Source organism: Dasypus novemcinctus, chromosome 25 (assembly GCF_030445035.2).
Source record: "Dasypus novemcinctus isolate mDasNov1 chromosome 25, mDasNov1.1.hap2, whole genome shotgun sequence".
In the NCBI taxonomy this organism is placed as follows: Eukaryota; Metazoa; Chordata; class Mammalia; order Cingulata; family Dasypodidae; genus Dasypus; species Dasypus novemcinctus.
Genome location: NC_080697.1, coordinates 39,297,968 through 39,323,150, shown reverse-complemented (window position 1 = coordinate 39,323,150; position 25,183 = coordinate 39,297,968). Strand labels below are relative to the sequence as shown.

General features: G+C 36.5%; 1 pseudogene; it reads right to left on the bottom strand.

The window, feature by feature from the left end:
• Nucleotides 1–587: 587 nt before the first annotated feature.
• On the bottom strand, nt 588–1,716 carry LOC101415246 (glycosyltransferase 1 domain-containing protein 1 pseudogene; annotated as a pseudogene).
• Between the last annotated feature and the right edge of the window lie 23,467 nt (nt 1,717–25,183).

Here is a 25,183-nt window from a genome sequence, read left to right as displayed (position 1 = left end):
TATGGTGGAGGTTGGTATCTTTGGCAGCATTCAACGAGGAACATTTTATAAAGAGCACATTGTGAGATGGTGCTGGGTCTGGCGGGACCTGTCCTAGGGCAGCCTGGCTAATTCCTGGTTTAGGAGGTGTGTACCTGCTTGGGGTGGGGAGGGGGGGTTGCATCACATGCCTGTCAAAGGACCACATGCTTGCTACTGCCAGAGCCCCAAGAGCTGTTGTACCATGTTGAAACTACCACCAGGGCTGCACTCAGCTGTTGTGTCTGAACTGACAGTGATGAGTATGGCCCCCTAAGAAGACAGCTGAGCGGTGTGTGCACTTGTGATTGCTTAAAACAAGCCGCTATTTCATGTAGAAGTCTCAAAACAGGTAATCAAATCCTCTCCCTAATTCATTCTAACACCAGTTACCCCTCCCTCACTCCATTAACCCAGTGACCTCCGAACCTCCATCAGGATCCATCTGGCAAAGAATACTTGAGGCATTAGCTGAAAGCATGGAAAGTTCTGGATGAACCTGGTGTTACTTGGGGGCAAATGATGCCCTTATGACCAACACCTCCACCATTCAGATGAAAATGGTTGATTTATTCTGGACCAGACCCGAGTGGCCAGGCACCCTTGTCTGGGTAGCAGCCCAGGATGGCAGCCATAAGATGGTGCACGGTGAGTGCTGGCACTTCCCAGTCTCCCTTCAAGTCTCCAGACAAAGTTTCCATAGATGTCTCCTTCAGAGCATCAGGAATATGCCTGCTCACATACTCCCTTCCACTGGCCACAATCTATTTCTCTAATGCAGGATCAATGAGCAGTCTCCTTGCCAGCTGAACAAATGCCTGAGGATCTGAAAACAATAATCCCGTTGCCTCATGTCTCACCATAGCAGCATTTCCAGGAGTAATCCTCGCCAACACTGGAAATTCCAAATTCATTGCCTCCAGAATTGCACTTGACAAGCCTACAGAAATGGAACTACTCATGACCACAAAGCAATTTTTCACCACAGCATGGAAGTCTTCCCGAGACATCTCTGCTATCAGGCACCCCCCAGCTTCCTTCTCACTTTGGCGTTTACTCCCTTACACACACAGAATTAACTTCAGGACCCACAATTACCAGGTAAACTCTGGGCTCTTCTTAATGCCATTCTGAAAAGGCATCCACCAAATAGAGAGGATCTTTCACTTGTCTAAATCGCGTATCAAAAGAAACACATGTAAATTAAATTATCAGCTCTTTGGTTAATCCCTGGATGTGGAAGAAAGGTGTTCCAGTTAAAGGCGGCATTTGGGATTTTTATAATTCCTAGATTCTGAACATAGGATTAGCCTTAGCAGCCATCCACTGCATTTGTGCCATTTCTTTTACTGACTCTGTGAAAGCAACAACCAACATGGCTTCTTCAAGATACTTTCCCATCACTGTGTGTCTTTCCCCCTGGTTAACATCTTCATTTAAGCCAGTTTCACCAAGGATGATTCCAAAAGGAATCAGATGGCTTTGCAAAAGTATGACTTCCTTATAGAGGTGAAGAGCCAAGGCTGCCTCGAAGTCCTCAGAGCTGATGAGGTTTGCAATTTCAGATGAGCTTTCAAAGTCAAAGGCATCTTACCAAATACGAACGTGACTTGCAGCTTTTAGGTGGCCCTGGATCCTCTCTCCCATGGCAGCATTGCCAGTGTGTGGTCACAACATGGCCAGGAAGAGGAGCTGCATGCTGCCACCACTGCCCTCCAGGCTCGGGACATTCCAATGTGGGCTCTACCAACCTTCTCAACATTCTACCAGGTTTGTATCTTGCCTGAGGCATTAAATGATATCAGAATCAATATTCATTCAAGTCTATTTCAAGTAAGATGGACCAAGTTTATAAAGTCTTACTGTATTATATTTATTCAGAGGAATGAGGCTTAGGAGTAATGGGTAATAAGAATGAGTTGCTTATACCAGTCCTCTCCTTCACAAAAATTTCTAATTCATTGAAATTCAATGTAAGGAAGCATTGCAGAAAAATGGCAGATTAGGAAGCTCTAGAATTCGGCCCTTTAATCAGAACAACTATTAAACAAGCAGGGACTGCCCCCAAATGACTATTTTGAAACTCTTGAGACCAGAAGAATACTGTTCAGCATTCAAGGAAGAGCAGGAGAAAGAGATTAGTAAATTTTGATGAAGAACCATAACTTGCTTTCTCCATCTGTTGCCTATTGGTGCCCCACCCCCACTCTTGCAGGGGCCACTGCGGGGTTCATATCCTGATTAGCACTGTGACAGAAAGGGACGTAAAAATCCTTCCCCCAAACACCAGGACTGGATACAGCAAATCATGTATCAAAACTTTTTATTAGAGACTTCAAATGACTGGAGACCTGGCTGAGGGTAACCATATTTCCAACACACCTCAGACAAAGGTGGCAGCAGAGGAGATTTAAAGATGCTATGCTTCTTTGGGGCTGTATTGTACAATTAGTTGAAGAACTGCATTTGCTGGGCAAGTCAAGAAAGCTCAGCTCTGGGGAGCCATAGAAGTACCTGGTACCCTTCCTGATCCCTTCCCCAGAGCCACTTGGAGCTGGTCTATGCCCCCTTAGTGAATCCGTGGCCCTGTTTCATTTGGGAAAGACTGACTTGGGAAGGTCCTCTCAAGTGTGCCCCTCTTCCTAGAATTTGCCCTCCAGGTAAAAGTATCATGAGAAACAAAAGGAGTGTAAGAAACTATAGAGGCAGAAAGTCTGGGGCAAAACCTTGTCTCCTTTAAACACCTGAGAGAGGGAGGTCTGTTTTCTGAGAGATAAAGCAGGCATTCAAACTCTTGTAAATGGGGGAACTCTGGAACAACCAACAGACACAACCCCAGACAAAGCACATGTCCAGAAAAGACAGGAATGATGCTGTACATTGCACTGGCCCTGGGCAGACCTTCTTGATGTGAGGGCTAAAGATCAAAAAATATCTGTTATAACCAATCAGTTACAAAAATCAAGAAACAGATATCTTGGGGAATATATCCCAGAGATAAACATTTAAAAATAGTAAGATGTACAGTGTGCAACAAAGAGTACAAGACAAAGAAACATGAAATGATGGCCCATCCAAAGGTAGAGGATAAAAATACAGAAACTATCAATGAAGTAGACCAGAATGTGGACAAACCAAACAAAAACATTAAAAGAATTATCTTAGAAATGCTCAAATAGATGAAAGAAAATATAGAAGAAGAATTAAAGGATATTAGGAAAACAATGGATGAGCAATATGAGAATCTTAGTAAAGAGAAAATTTATAAAAGGTACCAGACAGAATGACGGAACATGAACACAACTGAAATGAAAAATTCCCAGGAGGCTTTCAAAAGAAGAAACAATCAGCAAACTCAAATACCAGACAATTGAAATGAATGAGGCAGAGAACAGGAGGGGAAAACTGACCTTTAGAGGTAATTCATCAAGATAACCAGGTGCTGAGACATCAGCAAGGGAAAAAAAAAGGGATTTTAATTCCCCACTGTCAATAATGGATAGAACATCTATTCAGAAGATCAAGAAGGAAAAAGAAATCTTGAATGATACACTAAACCAAATAGACCTAACAGATATTTATACAACACTTCACCAAATGACAACGGAATAAATATTCTTCTCCATGTGCACATGGATCATTTCTCCAGGATAGACCATATATTAAGTCATAAAAGAAATCTCAATAAATTCAAAAATACTGAAATCATAAAATATGTCATCTGTGAGCACAATGGAAGAGAAAAGGAAAATTCACAAATAGATGGAAATTAAACACAATCCAAAACAAACAATGGATTAAAGAGGAAATCAAAAGGGAAATTATGAAGTATCTTGAGAATGAAATGGAAAATATAACATACAAAAATTTAAGAGATGCAGTAAATGCAGTGGTGAGAGGCAAATTTATAGCTCCAAATGTTTACATTAAAAAAGAAAAGTTCAAACCTGAGACTCAAACTCAATACTGGAGGAAAGAGAAATTGAAGAGCAAAGTAAACCCAAAACAAGCAGAAGCAAGGAAATAACAAAGATTAGAGTGGAGATAAATAACATAGAGAACAACAACAACAACAAAAACAATACAGAGAATCAACAAAGACAGTAGTTGATTCTTAAGGGAAATAAAGGCAATAAAGTTGAGAAACACTTAGCTAGACTGACAAAGAAAAGAGAGGATAAAATCATAAAATTAGAATTGAAAAAGTAATTACTACTGACCCTATTGATATACAAAGGACAGTAAGAGAATACTATGACCAGTGTACACCAATAACTTAGATAACCTAGATGAACTGCACAAATTGTTAGAAACAAATAAACTACCTACACTGAATCAAGAAGAAACAGAAGATCTCTACAAACCAATTACTAGTAATGAGATTGAATTGGTTATCAAAAACCTCCCAACAAAGAAAATCCCAGGACCAGATAGTTACACAGGAGAATTTTACCAGAATTTACAAGAAGAATTAACTCCAATTCTTCTCAAGCTCATCCAAAAAAATCGAAGAGGAGGGTACCCTCTCTAATTCATTCTATGAGGCCAGCATCACCCTCATATCAATGTCAGGTAAAGATACCACAAGAAAAGAAAATTACAGACCAATATCTTTTATCAATAAAGATGCAAAAGTCCTCAACAAAATACTAGTGAACCGAATTAAAGAACACATTAAAATAATTATACACCAGGAGCAAGTGGGATTGTATGCAACAGTGGTTCAACATAAGAAAATCAGGTGATGTAATATACCACATTAACAGAGTGAAGGTCACAAGACCATCTCAATTAATGTGGAAAAAGCATTTGACAAAATACAGTGCCCTTTCTTGAACAATATGAATAGGAGGAAACTTCCTCACCATGATAAATAATATATATGAAAAACCCACAATTAACAAACTACTTAATGGTGAAAGAGAGAAAGCTTTCCCTCTAAGGTCTGGAAAAAGACAAGGATGCCAACACCACTGGTATTTACCATTGTACTGGGGGTTTTTGCCAAAGCAATTAGAAAAAAAAAAAAAAGGAAAGAAAAGTAATAAAGGAATCCAAATTGTAAAGAAAGAATTAAAACTTTCCCTATTTGTAGATAACATGATCCTAAAAATAGAAAATCCTCAAAAATCCACAACAAAGCTGCTAGAGCTTAAGTGAATTCAGCAAAGTGGTGGGGTACAAGACCAACACCTAAAAATCAGTGGTGTTCCTATACACGAGCAATGAAGAATAAGAAGAAATTAATAAAAATTCTGTTTAAAATAGCAACAAAGATAATCAAATATACAGGATTAAATCTAACCAAGCATTTAAAAGACTTAAACCCCCAAAAACTACAAAGCATTTGTAGAAAACTACAAAATAATCAAGGAAGACCTAAATAAGTGGAAAGACATTCCAGGTTCATGGATTGGAAGACTAAATACTGTTAAGATGTCAATTCTACCCAAAGTGGCTTAGAGATTCAATGCAATTTCAATAAAAATTCCAACAACCTTCTTTGTAGAAACTGGAAAGTCAGTCATCAAATTTAATGGGATGGTAAGGGGTCCTGAATAAACAAAACCTTCTTGAAAGGCAGAATGAAGGGGAATACTCATACTTCCTGATCTTAGAACTTACTACAAAGCCATAATAATCAAATCAATATGGTACTGGCACAAGGAGAGGCATACGAACAAAAGGAATTGAATTGAGAGCTCAGAAATCAACTGTCACATTTTTTATTTTTGACAAGGGGTCAAAGACCTCTCAATTGGGAAACTATCTCTTCCACAAATGGTGCTTGGAAAACTGGATTTCCATTTGGAACAAAAAAAGAATGCGCACTCCTATCTCACACCTTATACAAATATCAACTCAAAATGGATGAAAGACTTAAATATAAGAGGCAGAATTATCAAATTCCTAGAAGAAAACTCAGGAAGCATCTTCAGAATTTTGTGTTAGGCAGTGGTTTCTAAGATATTACACTGAAAGTACAATCAACAAAAGAAAAAATAGAAAAATGAGACCTCATCAAAATTGAAAACTTTTGTACCTCAAAGGAATTTATCATAATTTATCACAAAATGACCATCTTCCCAATAGGAGAAAATATTTGGAAAGCCCATACCTGGTAAGTTTTAAAAAAATATTTTATTGTCTTTTTTTTAAAGGCACATAAATCACATAAAAAGTTACATTAAAAAATATGAGGTTCCCTTATACCCCATTCCCCACCCCCTCACTCCTCCCACATCAACAACATCTTTCAACGGTGTGGCACATTCATTACATTGGATGAATATATTTTGGAGCACTGCTACAGAGCATGGATTATAGTTTACATTGTAATTTACACTCTCCCACAATCCATTCAGTGGGTTATGGCAAGATAAATAATGTTCTTCATATGTCCCAGCAATATCATTCAGGACAACTCCAAGTACCAAAAATGCCCCCATATCCACTTCAGTGGGCATTGCCGTCCCAGGTTCTAAGGATGTAGGAATAAAATATGGATTAGAGTAGACTTACTGGTATTCTACTATAGAGTTATTGTGACTCTAGAAATGGAAGGAATTGTATCATCGATGTGGAGACAGTGGCCACAGGAGTTGCTGAGGGCAGGGAGAGGGAAGAAGAGGTCTGATAAGTTTTTAATATCTAGAATATATAAAGTCTTCCTTCAACTTAACAACCAAAAAGCAAACAACCCAATTAATTAAAACATGGGCAAAAAACTTGAATATCTCTCCAAACAATGTACACAAATGGCCAGAAAGCATGTGAAAATATGCTCAACACACTAGCCATCAGGCAAATGCAAAGCAAAACCATAAGATTCCCTTTAACACCCATTGGAATGGCTACTGTTAAAAAATGGAAAATTACAAGTGTTGGAGAGGATGTGGAGAAATAGGAACACTCATTTTCTGCTCATGGGAATGTGCACTGGTGCAGGTGCTGTGGAAGACAGTTTGGCAGTTCCTCGAAAACTAAGTTTAGAATTACCATATGACTGCCAATTTCCACTACTTTCAATTCCCAAAAGAATTCAAAGCAGGAACTCAAATAAATATTTGCCCACCGATGTTCATAGCAGCATTATTCACATTTGCCATGATATATAAGCAACCCAAGTGTCCATCAACTGGTATGAACCTTGAAGACAACATATTTAAGGAAAAAGCCATATACAAAGGAACAAATATTGTCTGACCTCACTGATTTGAAATAATTAGAACAAGCAGAATTTAGAACATAAGTTATCAGTGGATGGGGTGGAGATATGGAATAGGAAGTTAAGGCTTAAAATGTACAGAGTTTATAATTGGAATGATGGAAATGTTTTTGCTAATGGATGGTGGTTTTTGTAGCACAACACTGTGAACATAATTAACAGCACTGAAATATGTGTCTGAATGAGGTTAAAAGGGGAACTGTTAGGTTGTATATATAACAGAATACAATTTTTTTTTTAAAATCCATGGAACTTCACTATGCAAAGAGTGAGTTAAATTATCAACTATAGTTAATAATATAATTATAAAAATGTACTTTCATTAGTTGTAATAAATATCCCATACCAATGCAAGATGTTAATAACAGGGTGGTATATTGGAATCCTGTATTTTATGCATGATTGTTCTATAAACCTACAACTCCTCGAATAAAAAATAAATAAATGTACGCATGTTTATATAGAGGTATGTGTGTTTGTATGTGTATGTGTATATATCCTGTCATTGTTGATATTTTCCATTGTGAAGATGTAAATATTCCTTCCTAAACACAAAGAAGTTGTAGATGCAGTTCAGGTATATCTTACTATTGTCACAGACACACCTTCCTTTCTCCATTACCCATTGAAATATGGAGCTCTTTCACAAAATTAGAGTGCCAGTATTGATTAAACTTGTACTTATCCTTATATGCATCATAAATGTAATTTTCTTATTGGTAAGTATGTAACTTTGGCAGCTTTCTGGATATAAACTCTTTTTCCATTCTTTTCACAAGATTCAGTGCTGGTCAATATAGTCAGTAGGTCTACAATAAAGGGCAAGATTTTATATTTACTTTTTTCTTTCAAATGAGCCTAAAAGAATGAAATAATTGATAATCTCAAAAAGAATCATAAGTCTTATGAATACTATATTAAAATGACAAAAATCCCACCCCATCATTTTAACAGCATTTATAGTGGATGCAGTGGAAATGACATAGCATGCTGTGGAAAACAGCTAAAGCAAACAAACTGGCTTTATTCTGCCAGGGGCCAAGTCCACCAATGTCAAGGCAAATTGACAGCTTTTAAATGTTAATGGAGTGTATCACATCATAAAGCCCATAAGCATGTAAACTGAAGATGCTACAAAGTTGAAAAGTCCTGAAATCCCAGAATCATTCCTACATGACTTAATGGAACATATCTTTGCATTTCCATGGAACATAAATCTTTTATTTCAAAACAAAACTGACATTGAGTATTTAAAAAATATTTCTTAGTCAACAGCATAACATTGCAAAAAAACTATGCCCATTTAAAAATAAACTTCTGGACAATCTGAATTTCTGGTGCTAATGACTTTCCATCTCACTTACTGTACTGACAATGCTCTAGTACTTGCAAACTTAAATTTCTATAAATGGAAACTTATAGCATGTATTCTTCTGTACCTTGCTTCTTTTACTCAACATTTTGTATTAACCCTTGTTCTAAATAATTTAGTAATGTTACATGGGAGTTGCCAATGTTTTATGAACTATACATTCACATTTTATGCCTGTATTTCTATATTCACTGTCCTGGGTATATGTTACTTCACAATAAATTGTTTAAAATGTATACAATGTTTACATAAAAACCATATTTTTCTCACAGAAATTTACAGATCCTGTTGGGAAGTACAAAAAATTAGCTATATTTCATGACCCTTAGAATGCCACTTTTACTTGCCACTTGCAGGCAATGCGCTGTATTCCTCCTTTAGAGGTAAAGATGTAGATAGATGTAGGAGCAGATACAGAGTAGTTTGAAGGCATTTGCAACAAATGTGTTGTTGCAATTGTGTTTCCTTGTAAATCTGATGTGGTTAGCTTAGAGTTTGGCTGATATAAGATATTAGTAAACTTGACCATTCAAAGGAGTCAAATAACTATCTAAAAATTAGTGGTCATTGTGTTTCATATAGAAGTAAAACACTTAAAAATCATTTTAAATTTTCTAATGCTTGCTTTTTTTGAATTCTCCTCGAGTTCTTTGAAAACATTTGCAAACTTACATTTTACGTGAATGGAATCATACAGTGTGCACTTTTTAATTCCTTGCTTCTTTTACTCAACATTTTTATTTAACCATGTTCCAAGTCATTTAGAATTTGTATTTCTGTAAAGTAGTCCATTGTGTGAATATTACACAATATGTTTTTCATTTGAATCATAATAGCTTCAACTATTTTCAGGTTTCAGTTATTAGGCACATTGCTGTAATAAAGATTATTGTATATGTATCTGGCAGTACATATGCTTAATTTTCTATGGAGTACATATTACTATGTTACCAGAAATGGGATGGTTGGTTGAGAGTATATACATATATATATATTTTTTTATTTCTCTCCCCTTCCCCCCCCACCCCAGTTGTCTGTTCTCTGTGTCTATTTGCTGCACCTTCTTTGTCCGCTTCTGTTGTTGTCAGCAGCACGGGAATCTGTGTTTCTTTCTGTTGTGTCATCTTGTTGTGTCAGCTCTCTGTGTGGGCAGCACCATTCCTGGGCAGGCTGCACTTTCTTTCGCACTGGGCAGCTCTCCTTATGGGGAGCGCTCCTTGCGCGTGGGGTTCCCCCTACGCGGGGGACACCCCTGAGTGGCAGGGCACTCCTTGTGTGCATTAGCACTGCGCATGGGCCAGCTCCACACGGGTCAAGGAGGACCAGAGTTTGAATCATGGACCTCCCATGTGGTAGACGGACGCCCTAACCACTAGGCCAAGTCCACCACCATATACATATTTTAACAGCACTAAATATAATTAAACTGTTTTCCCAATTGCCCTGTGTACTCATCAACACTTGGTTTTCCTAGTTGTTTTAATTTTTGTCAACCTAGTGGGTAGGTAGTATCTCCTTGGGTTTTTAATTTTCATGTTCTTACTTTCTAGTAACATTGTGCACCTTTTCACACATTCATTGACCCCTTTTGTGAAGTGCCTGTTTAAGTCACTTCCCATTTTTCTTTTGGATTGTCCATATTTCTATAATAATGGGGAGGAGAAGGAGGAGGCGGATTTGAGAAGTTCATTAGATCTGAGTCCTTTGCCAGATAAATGAATGGCAAATGTAGTCTCCCATCCTGTGGCTTGTTTTATTTCACTCTTTTTAATGTCTCTAATAAATAGACACTCATACTTTCAGTTTATCTAAGTTGTCATTCTTTTCCTTTTTCCTTTATTTTTGTGTCTTCTTAAAAATATCTTTCTCCAGGCAGAGGTAATAAAGTTGTTTTATATTTGTATATCAATTTTTTTTTCATTTCTTTTAGGTTGATAAATCCACCTATAGTTAATTTTTGTGTATGATATTGAAATGGAGGTCAAAATTCACATTTGTTTTCTACACGGGTACCAGATTGTTTCAGTTCTAATTATTGAATAGGCTGTCTCTCCTCATTGATTTTCAAAGCTACCTTTCTTATAAGTCATGGTCAAATATGCATGGATCAACTTCTAGACTCTCATTTCTCTTGCATTTATCTAGTTATCTATCTCTAGACTAGTTAGCACACTATATATTTCTATACCTTTAAAAAAAAGCACTTATAGCAGAAAAATTAAGAAACTCAGTTTGTTCTTCTTTAAGAATGTCAAAACTATTTTGTTTATATGAATATTCTTTTCTTTTTTAAAGATTTATTTTTATTTATTTAATTCCCCTTCCCACCCCTCCCTCCCCTGGTTGTCTGTTTTCTGTGTCTTTTTGCTGTGTCTTGTTTCTTTGTCCGCTTCTGTTGTCGTCAGCGGCACAGGAAGTGTGGGCGGCGCCATTCCTGGGCAGGCTGCTCCCTCCTTCGCGCTGGGCGGCTCTCCTTACGGGTGCACTCCTTGCGCATAGGGCTCCCCTACGCGGGGGACACCCCTGTGTGGCACGGCACTCCTTGCGCGCATCAGCACTGCGCATGGGCCAGCTCCACACGGGTCAAGGAGGCCCGGGGCTTGAACCGGGGACCTCCCATATGGTAGACGGACGCCCTAACCACTGGGCCAAAGTCCGTTTCCCTATATATGAATATTCTTGACCACTTTAGAAAAATTACATTAAGTTATATCACAAAGTTTTTAAAAGATCCTTTTAGGTTTTTGCTTAGGATTATACTGAACACATATTTCAATATGGGAAGGAGTGAAATCTTTTAATTTAATATTGTGTTTTCCAATGCAGGAACATAGTATATCTTTCTATTTACTTAGTAATCTTTGATTAAAGGTGTAATTTATAGGCTTATTTTTCCCTCAGAGATTTTGCACTTCTTTTTAAAAATTCTTTCTAGTTTTAAAGATTTTTGGATTCTTTAGTAGGTGGTATTTTTTCCATCAATCTTACTTATTGGTATAGAGAAATATGGTAAAGTTGATATTCTAAATTAATTTTACTTTTATCATATTTGTTAAACACATTAATTCTTGTAACTTTTCTATAGATCCTTTGGGAGACTTCCTACTATATTGCCTGTAAATAATTGCAGTTTTGTTCTTCTTTTGGAGTGATTTCTTCCTCACTGATTCCTGTACCTTAAATTTTTTTTTACTTACTATACTGGATTTGAACTCCATATAATACTGAAAAGAAAGGGTGATAGAGGGACTCATTTCTTTCAAAATCTGCAGGCAACCCATCAAACAAACCATTAAATAAGATATTTGCTGTTATTTTGGTCAGTAACTCTTATCAGAATAGGAAGTTTTTTTCTTTTCTTAATTTGTTTGGTGATTTATTATGAATAGATTTTTTTTCATTAAGTGCTTTTGTGTCTATTGAAATTATCATATCGTTCTCTTAAATACCATTTTTGAGGTAAAATACACTGACTGCCTAATGATAAACCAGTTTTACTGTTTGGCATAATATCAATGTGGTCACGATTTATTTAGTTTAATTTAGCTCACTAATATTTTATTTTGTTTGAGGTTTTTTTTTCTCTTTATTTACAAGAAAGACAGCCCTTTTATTGTCTGGTGATTGGAATTATAACTTCATTAATTATTTGGGAAAAATTGGTTTAAAACCATCTGGGGCTAACATTTTCTTATTGGAATAGTTTTCTTACTATTTAAGAAACTTAATTTCTGATTACAATAGGACTATCCATATTTTCTATGCTGATGAGAGGGCAGTTTTGGTGAATCATATTTTTCTAGGATATTTTGTGCATTTCAAGTAAATTTTCTATTCTAGTGGATTAAAATTATTCAATCATGACCAGTCTCATAAGAGTTTCATCAATTTTAGTAGTGATTTGAGGAACCACCATTTGGATTTGTTTCTCTCTGAATTTGTTTAATATTTTATTACCTTATTTTTTTATATTTATCTTTTCTTTTCTTCCATTTTATTTGGGTTTATTTTGTCATTTTTTACCTTCTTGAGATATACATATCTAAGACTATAACTTTTTCTCTAATAATGGATTTAGTAATATCACAAAAATCCTGATACATAGCATTTTTATTATAGTTCAGTTCAAAAATTTGATTTCTGTAATAATTTCTGCTTTGATTCATGGATTACATAAAAGTATATTTCTTAATATCAAAATATAATTGAATCTGGTGGTAGCTTTTTGTTGTTTATTTCCAACTTAATTGCATAGTTTTCAAAAAATATTTTCTATTACTTGAACCATTTAAAGTCTGTTAAGACTTGCTTTATGGACTCATATTCTATTTTAGAAAAATGTTCCAAGTATGCTTAAAAACCATGCATATTCTGAAGTCATGGAGTTAAAAATTTTTTCTCTCTCTCCTTTCTTTTCCTCCCTCCTTTCCTTCCTTTTCTATAAGGTTCAGTTTGTGAATCATATGTTTAATCCACTTTTAATGAACTTTTATCTACTTGTTCACACAGTGACTAGAGGCAGTATTGCAAAATTTACCATGGAGGTGGATTATTTTATATTCTCTTGTAATTGTGACAGTTTTTTCTTTCTATGTTTTGAGGTCAAATATAGGAAGGAATTTATAAATTGTTGTATCTTCTTAGCAAAGTGAAGCTTTTATCATTTGAAACTTTCATAATTGCCTCTTTATTTCTAATAAAGCTTTGTCTTAAAATGAATTTGCCTGATGAAAACATAGTTTCATAGGTTTCTTTTGGTGGATATTTGCCTGATATTTATTTCCATCTTTTTATTTTGATGCTATGTTTTTTATATATCTTATATTTTATATACATTTCTTATAAATACATATCTTTGGATTTTTCATTCCATTGGTTCTTAGTTCTTGCCTTTTAACTGAAACATTTTTTAGTATATTTATATACTTATTAGATATGGTTTATCTTATGGATGGACCGAAGTAAAAAGAGAAATTTTTAGAGCAGCGTTAAAAATATATATTCTATACAGGATTGTTACAATATTATTTCATTATTGGCTTTCTCTTTGAAGAGCCTAGGAAAGAAAATTGAGATGAGGTAGAAAAAATGGAACCTCCAATGAGAAACCGCTGTTAATATTAGTTGATTCAGGTGAGTATAACTGCTTTACAGAAACCACGTCCACAAAGCTGAAAACAACAGCAGTTTAACCTCCTCAGATTTTTACATTTATGAGATTACAGAGGAATGTGGTTGAAACTACACATTATGGAATTTGGAAACTAAAATATGTAGGCAAAAATAAATGTATTGAATCAAAGTATCAACAGTTAAATAGTACAATCATAAAGGAGGCAAGAGATGTAATTTCTGGGAATGCAGAGAAGTGAGAATTGAATGTAAAAGCAACCAAAACATAAATTTAGAGCCATTCTTAATAAACATATCATTGTTCTATTGCTAACTGGGAGAGTTCTGAGAACGGAAAATAATTTAGCACAGATTCCATTCCCTATGGCAATTTCACAAGTACACAACTGACTATCAGACTAAAAGCTTGAAAGCTGTTGAATGACCAAGCATTTAGAATATTAAACATGCTTATATTAATCCCTTTTCCAGCTGGAAAAAAAAAAACAATAAATAAAAATGGATCTTTTAGGTTTTGTAAAGTAAATGAGAGAAACTGGGAGAAGTTGAGAAGTTTAACCCTATGTCTGACAAATTGCAACAATGAGAATACCTTAGGAAGCAGAAATTATCTAGATGACATGTGCAGGATTCACTGGAATTTTTATAAACATTGCTCAAGCCTTAAAAAAAAAAAAGAGTATTGACATAATCTGGGAAGAAAAGCAGAAAAGAGAAAATCAGGTTGTTTTCTCATTTCTCTTCACATTAATGATGACATTCCCTCTCTTTGTATAGGCAGTCCAGCCTCTTTTCACATAATTACTTTCTTATACTGTCATTGCCATAAGAAGTCTCATAAACAGTGTGATTATGCTATGGGAAAAAGAAATAGTTGTAATACTGGATACTCCCCAATTGAAACTACTATGATATCCATTGTAAAATCTTCTTTAATGACATAAAAGCAGTCTTCCTATCTTAGACCTAAGCAAACCACAAAAGAAAAGATGTATTTTGAAAAGTCTAAGTTTTACTACTTTAGAAAACTTACAGCTTTACTTTCAACACTCACCTTTTAATTTAATTTTCTATTATATTCTGAATATATATACCTGATCATGCTTCATAAGTATTAAAAGAGACTGATATGGCATATTTGTCCAAACAGCAGATATTCTGCTCACTCTTAAAAATTTACACCATGGAAATCTTTTCACAAGAAATGGTGAAGTAACAGTTTTGTAATAACCAAAATTCTAATAATGTCATCACTAAGTTTTTATGTTGTTAATCAAACCATCAGTGTGATTTAGATGAGAATGATAAAATCTAGTGAGCTCAGGCCTCAAAAGGAAGTTAGACTGACTTTACTTTGTCATCACCTGAAATTTTGCAGGTGGCACCAATATGCATTTAATTTTGGTCAGTAGCTCTAAGAGGAGACATTCTAAAGCAGGGGTTCTTAATAAAAAGTGCATGAGCTTAAATTGAAATTAAAAACAAAACAAAACATTATTCTTGTGGGGAGGTGTTAGTGCTGGTGTGATATTTTTATTAAGTAATACACAGTATAGGAGGACTTAGTAAGGGGTCCGTGGTTTTAACCTGACTGGCAAAGACGTCCATGGAAAAAAAATGGTTAAGAACCCCTGTTCTAAAGGCATTTTCTCACTCAAAAAAATCGTTGAGATGCCCCTTCCCAATATAAAAGTTATACTTCTTGGCAAGCTTTTGCGCGTGTATATGGGTGTGTGTGTGCGCACACAGTGCACGTATGCAATATATGTTTAAATTCTCTAACCACCACCCACCCACCCCGCAAAGAAGTTGGAAACATTTCCAACAGTACAAATGCCAGATTCAATCTAAAAATATATGTTGAATTTAAGGATAATAAATAAAAGCTCCAAGATGAATTCAAGCCAGATTTGTTTAATTTTATGTCACATAAAATTCTAAATAAAATTGCACTCTTTTCTTTCTAGTCTACTGTAATCTAATCTAGTCTAGACTTTCAGATTCTTATTCTAGAAGGATTAATAATTGGTAACCTATACTTTGAACCAGGCAGTATGCAAAACACCCAAAGCGCTTTGCAGACTTTGCATTAATTACCACATAGCTCTCATTTTTCCAAGAATATTGCTATCAGCTGGATTATATGATTTTCTTGCCATCAATAGGAAATCAAACTCACATGGGTTTATGGGGAAAAAAATAAAGAGTCCTTACCTAAATAAGACTTGACTTGAATCCCAAACAGGGCGATGTTTCTCCTCAGGTCTCTGCTCTATTGCCTTAGGATTGAATCTATTTTAAGCCCCATCTGCCCTTAAATTTGCTTGTAGGATCATCCTTTATGTGGGCCTAGGAAACAAATGTTTATTTTGCAGGGAGCACAAATAAAATCCTGGAATTCGGTCTAATCAGCCCTGGTTGGCTTGATTTGAGTCATGTGATCAGGGAATTGAAATGGGCTAACTGGGGAAGTCTAGATAAAATGCTCTATTTTAGAACTTTCAGCTATTGTCAACTTTCCCCAAATTACATTGATTGAGTATAGGCAAAGTGTAGTTTTCTAAAAATGTAGGGGCATGGTAATTTGTATAGGAATGGACTAATGCTGAGAAGCAAAAGTAACAGCCATTGACCACTGTCTACCCATTTTTGCAGCTGCTTCTTCCCATCTATAACATCTATAAAAATGTCCATGCCCTTGTGAAAAATACCTCTTCCTAACTGGGAATAAATTTCCATTTGATTGATCCATTCAGCTCCAGGTTGAGTTTAAGGCTCTCCAATGCAATGTTAAGGATTTTCAATGCACACAACATACAAAACCAGAGAAATCAGGCTCATTGGGGAAGCGGGCTCCCTTTTGGAGAATAGAAAACAACACTCAGTGGTATATGGTCCCTAGTACATTCCATATCCTGCTGGAAGGGGTAGTAGGACTCCTTGGTTGGTGGTGAGGTTTCTTACTCAGAAAGTAAAATTCATTGTTGTCTATTGTCCTCCAGGGCCATCACAGAGATGGCTTTGATAGACTATCCTTTCTGGGGGCTTTGCTTTTTTAACATCATATTATATTTTTGCATAAAATCATAGGTCTATGGATTGCCTTAGATTTGAGCAATCTCAGATAACTTTTAGCTATCCTAGGAGTTATTCTGGTTATATAATTATTTTTAATACTTATAGGAATTTTGCTAATTTCTAAAATCTAAAGCTAGTGACAAGACAGAGATGACATTGAGATAGAAGATAAGTATGATCTTGAACTACAGATGGGATTTTTGTTTTCTAGAAACCATCTGTGACCAGATACTCTGTCTATCCCCCACTCCAGTCCATAGCTTACTGGTTTCCATCTTGGTCTTTATCTAAGAGGATTGAGCCAGTGGTCTACCTTGTGGGGATACCATTAATATGATCTTTGTCCTCAGGTTGCTTTCCAGAAAATAGTTATTTACTATGGAAATCGCTTTTTATTTTCTGAGGAGGAAAGAATATAACATGATGGGACTGTGAGTTTCCAGTGTGATTAGGCTCCAGCCCCACCCCTGGTCTCCCACTAGGGCTTCCTCATGCCTGCATTAGTCTGGTATAATTTTACGTTGGCATAGAGAATTCTGGTTTTCCATCTCTCTAGACTGAAGTACACAAACAGTAGAGTCTGTTTTAACTGAGTTGTGTTTCTTCCCAATTTTCAGATGAATCAGCTTCAAGTAAGTTTATCTTAATGAAATCTGCAATAAGCACAAAAAAAAAAGTCTACAGCATAATGGATTTTTCCTGTCAAGTCTATCAGTTTGGAAACTTTGGTAGTAGAAATGATCACAGTCTCAAAATGCAACAAAAAACAATTGTTTTGCCACTATGTAGTAAGAACAGACAGACTACCATAGACACTATCTTGCCTTACACTTCTTTCCCTTTCAATTTCTAGTTTCCCCTTTGACTGCGTACTCCATTTTCAGGCTCCATGTGTTCCCTAGATGGCTGCAGCCGTTCTAGTCTTCTCACTCCCATTAATATTCGATGTGAATGAGGATCTGCTCAAACAAAAATTTTGCTCAAACAAAAATTGTTTAAGTGAATCTCCCTAACTCAGAATTGACTTGAGTTGAGTCATGTGCTATAGTCCAGAAGTCCACCCATCACTCAGGTTTCAAGAGGTTAAGAGTGGGAGATGTGTGGTTGGCCCAGAGGGAAACTGGTATAACTAGAAATAGAAACAAATTATATGGACTGTGTTATTCATTGTTCAATCCATTCATGTTTTAACTAACATTTACTTAGTACATGTGTTTTGGCTCTGGAAAAACAAAAAAGTATCAATAAAACAGAATCATCTTCCTTTGATTTCATAAATTAGAGGCATCTAAGAGGAAGTGTTTTTGGAGATAAAATATCCAAGCATGATTTAAATGAAGATAGGAGTTTTTCAGATGATGGTTCTGAAGGATAAAAGGATAGTATTTCAGAAAGAGAAACAACCAGCAAAGCAAAGCTATGAGAAATACTGCAGTATACCTGGGGGTGAGCAGAAGGAGGGCAAATGCAAGGTAGTCATGTTGCTGGAGTGTAAAACCTGAATAGGAAAAAGAGGGCATGAAATAAGAGAGTTAGAGATATGGGGAGTATGTAGATTATGAAAGGTCCTGAAAACCATTTTGAGAATCATGGTTTTTATTTTATAGATCAGCACTATCCAAAAGAACTATAATGTGAGTCACACATGAGAACCCCTTATGTAATTTTAATTTTTCAATTAGTCACATTAAAAGAAGTAAAAATGTAACAGGTGGAGCCAAGTTTAATAATATTTTATTTCATCTAAAGCAGCCAACATACTATTGCAATATGTAAACAATATAAAAGTTACAGAACTATTTTACATTCTTATTTTCCTATTAAGTCCTCCAAATCCAGTGTATACTTTGTGATCACAGAACATCACAATTTGGACCAGACAAGTGCTCAATATTTGGATGTGGTTACTGCAGTTATAGACAATTGGGCATTACTGAAGGATTTTAAGCAAATAAAAAAATAAATATACCGGACTTTCTGATAGCTGAGTGAAGCATGGATTTGAGGGCAATTATTGGAATGAATAGAGTGATATAAATTTGAGATCCATTTGGAGGGGTAAAATCAGCAGAAGTTGATCATTTTAAATTATAAACTTTTAGAGTAGAGGTTCAGTATCTTTGCAAGCATTTTTGCCCAATTGCACAGATAATTGTGTTTTGTTTATTCTTTCATTGTATGTCTAAGTCTTATAATGGAAAGGACCCCCCAAAAAGAATCTGTGCAATGCTGAATTTAACTATCTCAGTCTAAAGCCAGTGAGCAGAGTTTGACATACTGAAGCATTCCAGGGAGCCCACCAAGTAGGCTGTGTGCATAACAAAGGGTCAGAGTGTTCTTTAGTATTTAACTAGTGGTGTCCAATTCAAGGATCACTCACCACATTGGCTCTCCAGGTTCCCAGGAATCCCCTGTCTTTGAGTACTTTACTCTTTCATTCCAATATTTCTTGTTGCATTCCAGGCCCACCACTGAGCCATGGTGTGACATGAAGGAAATTACCTAGCCTCTCTTATTTTGAGTTTCCAAATCTGTAAGAATAATATGATAATGCTTACCTTGCAGGGTTATTTGAGGATCAAAGTAGGTACATAGAATGTCCAACATAGTCCGTGGCATGTAGTAGGTGCTCAAAGTAGTAGACATGGGGATGGGGATGGTGGGTCTGGTAGGAGTGGTGGAAGCCATAGTGGTGATGGTGGTGGAAATAGAAAGTCTAAGGAATTAGAAATGCTTATGGAAATTTTCTTCAGGTGGTATTCTCTGAATGAAAAATAATCCATATGCCATTCAAAGTTCAATATTGATTGAAAGAGAAGAAAGAGTGACATTTAAAACAATTTACATGATAGCACATAATACTAAAATGAAGTTGGGAATGTTGCTACATGGTTATCAATCCATGCATGAAAATGTCACGGGATTAGCAGCATGATTCTATAAAGAATTTGGAAGCAAATACCAACTGAAATACAAATCACATAATACCATAAGGAAATTACAAACCTCTGATTTCTTCCCCTCCAACCAAATGGCAGCCACCTTGCCTCCCCCTTCAACCCCCTCCCTAACGCCCCAGGTCTCCTGTTCAGAGGCTTCTTTTACATCACTGTCCCATAAGGGATTGCATGTCATTTGTTTACTGATTGTGTTATAGCCTGTCACAACACAGCATGATGTCACAACGGATCAAAGAAACACTCTCTGGCTCTTTTCTTTCAATAGGCACAAGATTTGGGAAAAAATTCTTCTTTCTGCTATTTGCTGCTTAAAAAGTGGTTGCAAATCCTGACATGCTGACAAATTGTAAGAAATACCTTTTAGACTCTTGGATAACATCTTCTGAAGCAAAAGTGCTTCAAAGATCCTGACTCTTAGCTCACAGATACTTGAAATTATTTGCCGGCTTCCAGTGAATTTTTCTAACTCCTTCTTGTAACAGTAATGCTATAATTTCAAGAGTTAAATTAAGATAACTCCAAAGAGATGTTTTTGTTTTGTTTTTTTTTTACATGAAATTATGGGAAGATGATGTCAAGCAGTTGTATTAGAGCAAAGAGCTCCTAATAAGGACTTCTGGTCTTAGGACCCAGGTAGGACTCAATGGCAGCCCATTTCAGACAGATTTCATCTCAGTTCTCTTTGTTACCTTCCTAGAATTCTGAAGACAAAGGTGCTGTTTGTCAGGAAGAGACAGCCTAGATAGTGGAGTCTCTCCTTCCCCTCCCTCTTCCTCCCCTTCTTTCTCCCTCTCCCTTTTTAAAGTCTCTGCAGTAACTATCTTTCCCCCCAAGATTTGAAGGTAACAGATGTAAAATTTCACACATTCTCATGAAAATGTCACAATGTGGGATGTCATTACGCTGTGGCATAAACCCCATCGTCACACATGACAAGTGGTACCCTCTTGGGTTGCCATTTCTGTGTTTCTCTCCTCCTGTGTGTAGGGAATCTATGAATGAGGTGAACAAGCAGAGAGGGCTCCCGAAATAATGTGAAGTTTCATTATCAGATTAAATGAATACAGACTCCTTTGAGTACAACCCTGCCAAGAGCAACTGCAACTCGTTGGTCTCGATATGTTCTGGACCAGGACCTTAGAGTTTGCATGAACAATAGATGGACACACATCAACTTCAATATCAGTGTTTTTAAGCTAGGCACTTGTAAAAGATATAAATACCAATTTTAAAAGATAATTTTTTAAAGATACACAGTGGCCTAAACTCTAGTTTAAAACATTGACAATTTTCACCTCTGCTTACTCTAAATTTTAAGGTACAGAATGAAAACAACACAGACACAAAATGTGCATCTAATATTGGCAAAACATAGTGTGAGGTGAATCTAATTAACCTAGATCTGGTTTGGCAATGGGAAGATCAGATGCTGCGGAGTCAGAAAAATTATGCATGATTTTTGGCAAGTTACTTAGCCTCTCTCAGTCTCTGTATCTATAAGATGGAGATAATGTTTCCAATTTTGCATGATTATTAAAACCAGTGATAAAATACATCTAAGTTGCTTAAAGTGGGGTTTGTATACTATTGTGGTTGAGCTGATGATTTGAAGGAGCACGCCGATACATTGAAAACAAATTATGCATGTATTTCTTCATCTTGCATTTAAAGAAAAGGTGAGTCTATCACACAATTAATAGTACAGGGTGTGTAGATATAGCAGAAGCTCTTCCAGGCAGTGGTTGAATGGCTGTAATTAGAATAATATTCACACGTAAGATGCACATAATCCAGACACTAGCGTCTGGCATATGGTAATGGGCTTTATCACTATTGTGATTATTACAGAGGCAATATCTAGAATTTGTCTTTCGTGGTTGACATACTACAGAATTGATCCCATTACAGCTGTCATTTGAGGCAGGGCTCTTGTCCTCAGGCGATGGGTGACAGAGCCACGAGATCTCCTGTCCCAGAGGCCAGTGCCCTAGTCAAAGCCTCAGACCCAAGAACCACTGTCAGAACCACATTAGCACCCTGCAGCCTTCTTCTCGCAAAGACTTTCTGTGTCACATCAGGTCAGAATTTTCCCCTGTAAGCCAGGGATGATATAATATTTAGAAGTAAAGTTTCCATACCAATGAAGCAAAATGGTCCTCTCAATTTGGAGGTAGTGAGGATTTAGGAGGTGTGGCATAAAGGTTAAGACCTTGAACATTTGAGAGACTGGGGTTAAAAATCCCAGCATTTTCATTTTCTACCTATGTACAGAGAATGGTCATCTGTAAGAATGAGATTTATCAGGTTAAGAGTACACATCTTATGGTGTTACTGCAAGAATATTATGAGAAGATGTGCTTAGCATAGTATCCTAAAGCCTTAAATCTGAATAAATGACAACTATTAATCAGATCCTCTTTCTGTAACATATTACTAGGTAACTCTCATTAACAATGAAGGTATATGGACCAAGCTGTAGATATCAGTCCCCAAAAAGGATTTACCATGTGAGTTCAGGGGTGGACTTTGTCAGCAGATTGTTTAGTTTTGATCATGGGTGCGTGCACAATATGTGGGTGCAGGAAAAGAACTTCTAAGTGAGATTTTATTCAAAGCTTGAGAAATTATCTTGTCTAGGCCCCTCATTTTACGTGAATGGACCCAAAACACAGAGAAACTGAAGTGATATCCTAGAGTCATATTACTAACTGGTTTTTAACTACAGTCTAATTTCATCTAAGTATTTCCTGTTTATCTGGTCTCAAGCTTGCCGAAAATTATAGGCTACAAGTTTAAAAAAATCTTAGCCACCTATTGATTAAACTCCTGAAGTCCAGTTTTGCAGCAAGTCACCCATAAACATTGTTTTTGAGGCATAGAGTACTAGAGGAAGAGAGCTGAGAAACCACGTGTGAGAATTGGGCGGCCTCAGGATCAAGGATGACTTTGTAAGCCATATTAAGAAAGTTAACTCGGGAAACGGACTTTGGCCCAGCGGTTAGGGCGTCCGTCTACCATATGGGAGGTCCGCGGTTCAAACCCCGGGCCTCCTTGACCCGTGGGGAGCTGGCCATGCGCAGCGCTGATGTGCGCAAGGAGTGCCTTGCCACGCAAGGGTGTCCCCCGCGTGGGGCAAGGAGTGCTCCCGTGAGGAGAGCCGCCCAGCGTGAAAAGAAAGTGCAGCCTGCCCAGGAATGGCGCCGCCCACACTTCCTGTGCCGCTGACGACAACAGAAGCGGACAAAGAAACAAGACGCAACAAATAGACACCAAGAACAGACAACCAGGGGAGGGGGGGAAATTAAATAAATAAATAAATCTTTAAAAAAAAAAAAAGTTAACTCTATCTTGGAGGCTTTGGGGAACCACCTAAGGATTTTAAAAAATGGAGTTATCAGGCTGTGTTTGTGTTGAAGGGGTATACCTGGCTGAAGTGGGGAGGATCTTTTAGGACAGAGCAAGATAGAGGCATGGAGACGGTTTCTCTATTCCAGATGATAAATGATGGTGAATTAGGGAAGTTACTTTGGAGGACAGAAGTGGACAGATTAGAAATATCTTTCCAAATAAAACCAATAGGATCTGATGATTAAGTAAATGTGGGAGCTGAGAGAGCATGAAGATACAGCACTATGATTAAGTGTTGTGATAGCACTTTTTTCAGTCTCATGGAATTCTCACAAGGATCCTTTAAAGTTGGCATTGTCATATTCCGCATTTCTTAGTAAGTGGTGTGGACTCTATAAAGTTTTAGAAAGCCATTAAATAAGCCCAGGTGTCGAAGCACTTTAGACTAACTCAGTTCCATTTGGTTCAATTCAATTCAACATTAATTAGGAACCCATTACATACAAAACCGAGAAAAATAGTGAGATAAGCAAGGCATTATTTCTTTTTCATGGAGTTAATGATCTGACAAAATCAGCATCACATTTGTGAGTCCTGAAAGCATAATGTCTTAGATCAGCCATAAACATTTTCTCAGATCATTCTTCAACTCACTTTAAAACCAAATTCAGATATATGTGTAGCAATATGTTTCTAAAAACTGGTATGAAATCCAAGTAGTAATAGGAAAATTTTAGATAAATACCTAGAAATATGAATCAAGACTTTAGATCTCTCTCTGTTTCCCCTCCTTCCACAAACATACATGCAAAATATACATGAACTTTTTACCTCTTCATTTTCAGAAATAAGCAACCATGCTTTGTACATTAAGAAAGTGCAAAGTAGATATCTCTGTGGGTTCAAAGTAGTAAAACAATTGCATCTTCATTGCTTTGAGGTGACCTAAGTGGATTAAAAATCATTTAAAATGTGAGTGCCCTCAGCGAGCCAATAACTAAACAAATTATTAAGTGAATGCCAAATAAGCTTAATTATAATACTTTTTTTCCATGTTGGAAAGAAAACATTTAATGTAAGTAGAAACAACTTCAATAATATTACATACCTTGTATAGAAGAATGAGCTCATATTTACTCATCCATTATTCTGATTAATAATCCCTAAAATAAGGAACAGGGATAAGCAGGTATATATAGACATGTGCTTGCAGATTTTGTTGATCTCAATGTTCTTAATATATATTGTATATTTGAGCCTAGACAGGTCTTATTGATACTTCAAGTCCCTTTAGATGAGCCTAATTCAACTTTATGCTAAATTATATTGTATGGCATGAAGCCAGTATAATTTCTACAGCACTTGTTTTAAAGCAAACAAAGAAGCAATCTGGTATGATGATTATAGTTCTGAAGAGTGGAACAAGACTCAGAGATTTATTGCTGAAATAAAGTTAAAGTATCATATTCACTGTACTTCAACAATAAAATGCATTACTAACCTCTTACAGGTGTTATATAAATAATAGTACATGTTTATAGATAGCTTCAGAGAGATTGTTCTTCAGATTTATGCTTCATACTGTGATGCCCTTTTACTTGAAATGCAAATATCCTTCTTTGAAATTTAATATCATTTAAACACTTAATTTGAATGTGGAAGTGGCTAAGTATGAGAGATGAGCATCAAAGGGCAGATATCAGCCTTCTCCACGAGGACCTTAACTCTGTCTTCTATATTGACTGCATAAGAAAATGCGTTCCTGGGCCTGTCCTGATCAAGATGGAGTGAAAAGTTTTAGGCCTCCAAAAATCCCATGAAAACTTTGAAAATCCAGCAAGAATTGACAAAAGCACCTTTCCCAAAGCTCCAGAAAACAGTTAATGTGTTACAGTAATAGGACGAGTGTTAAATCAAGAAAAAGGCCACTTGAAAGTGATAGAGTTTCCTGCCACTTTGGCTGGCCCCTCTTCTACAACATCCTCATCTCAGTGAAGAGCCAGCCACAATCCCAGTGTGAATCTCTGTTCCTGTTTCCAGAGGGAG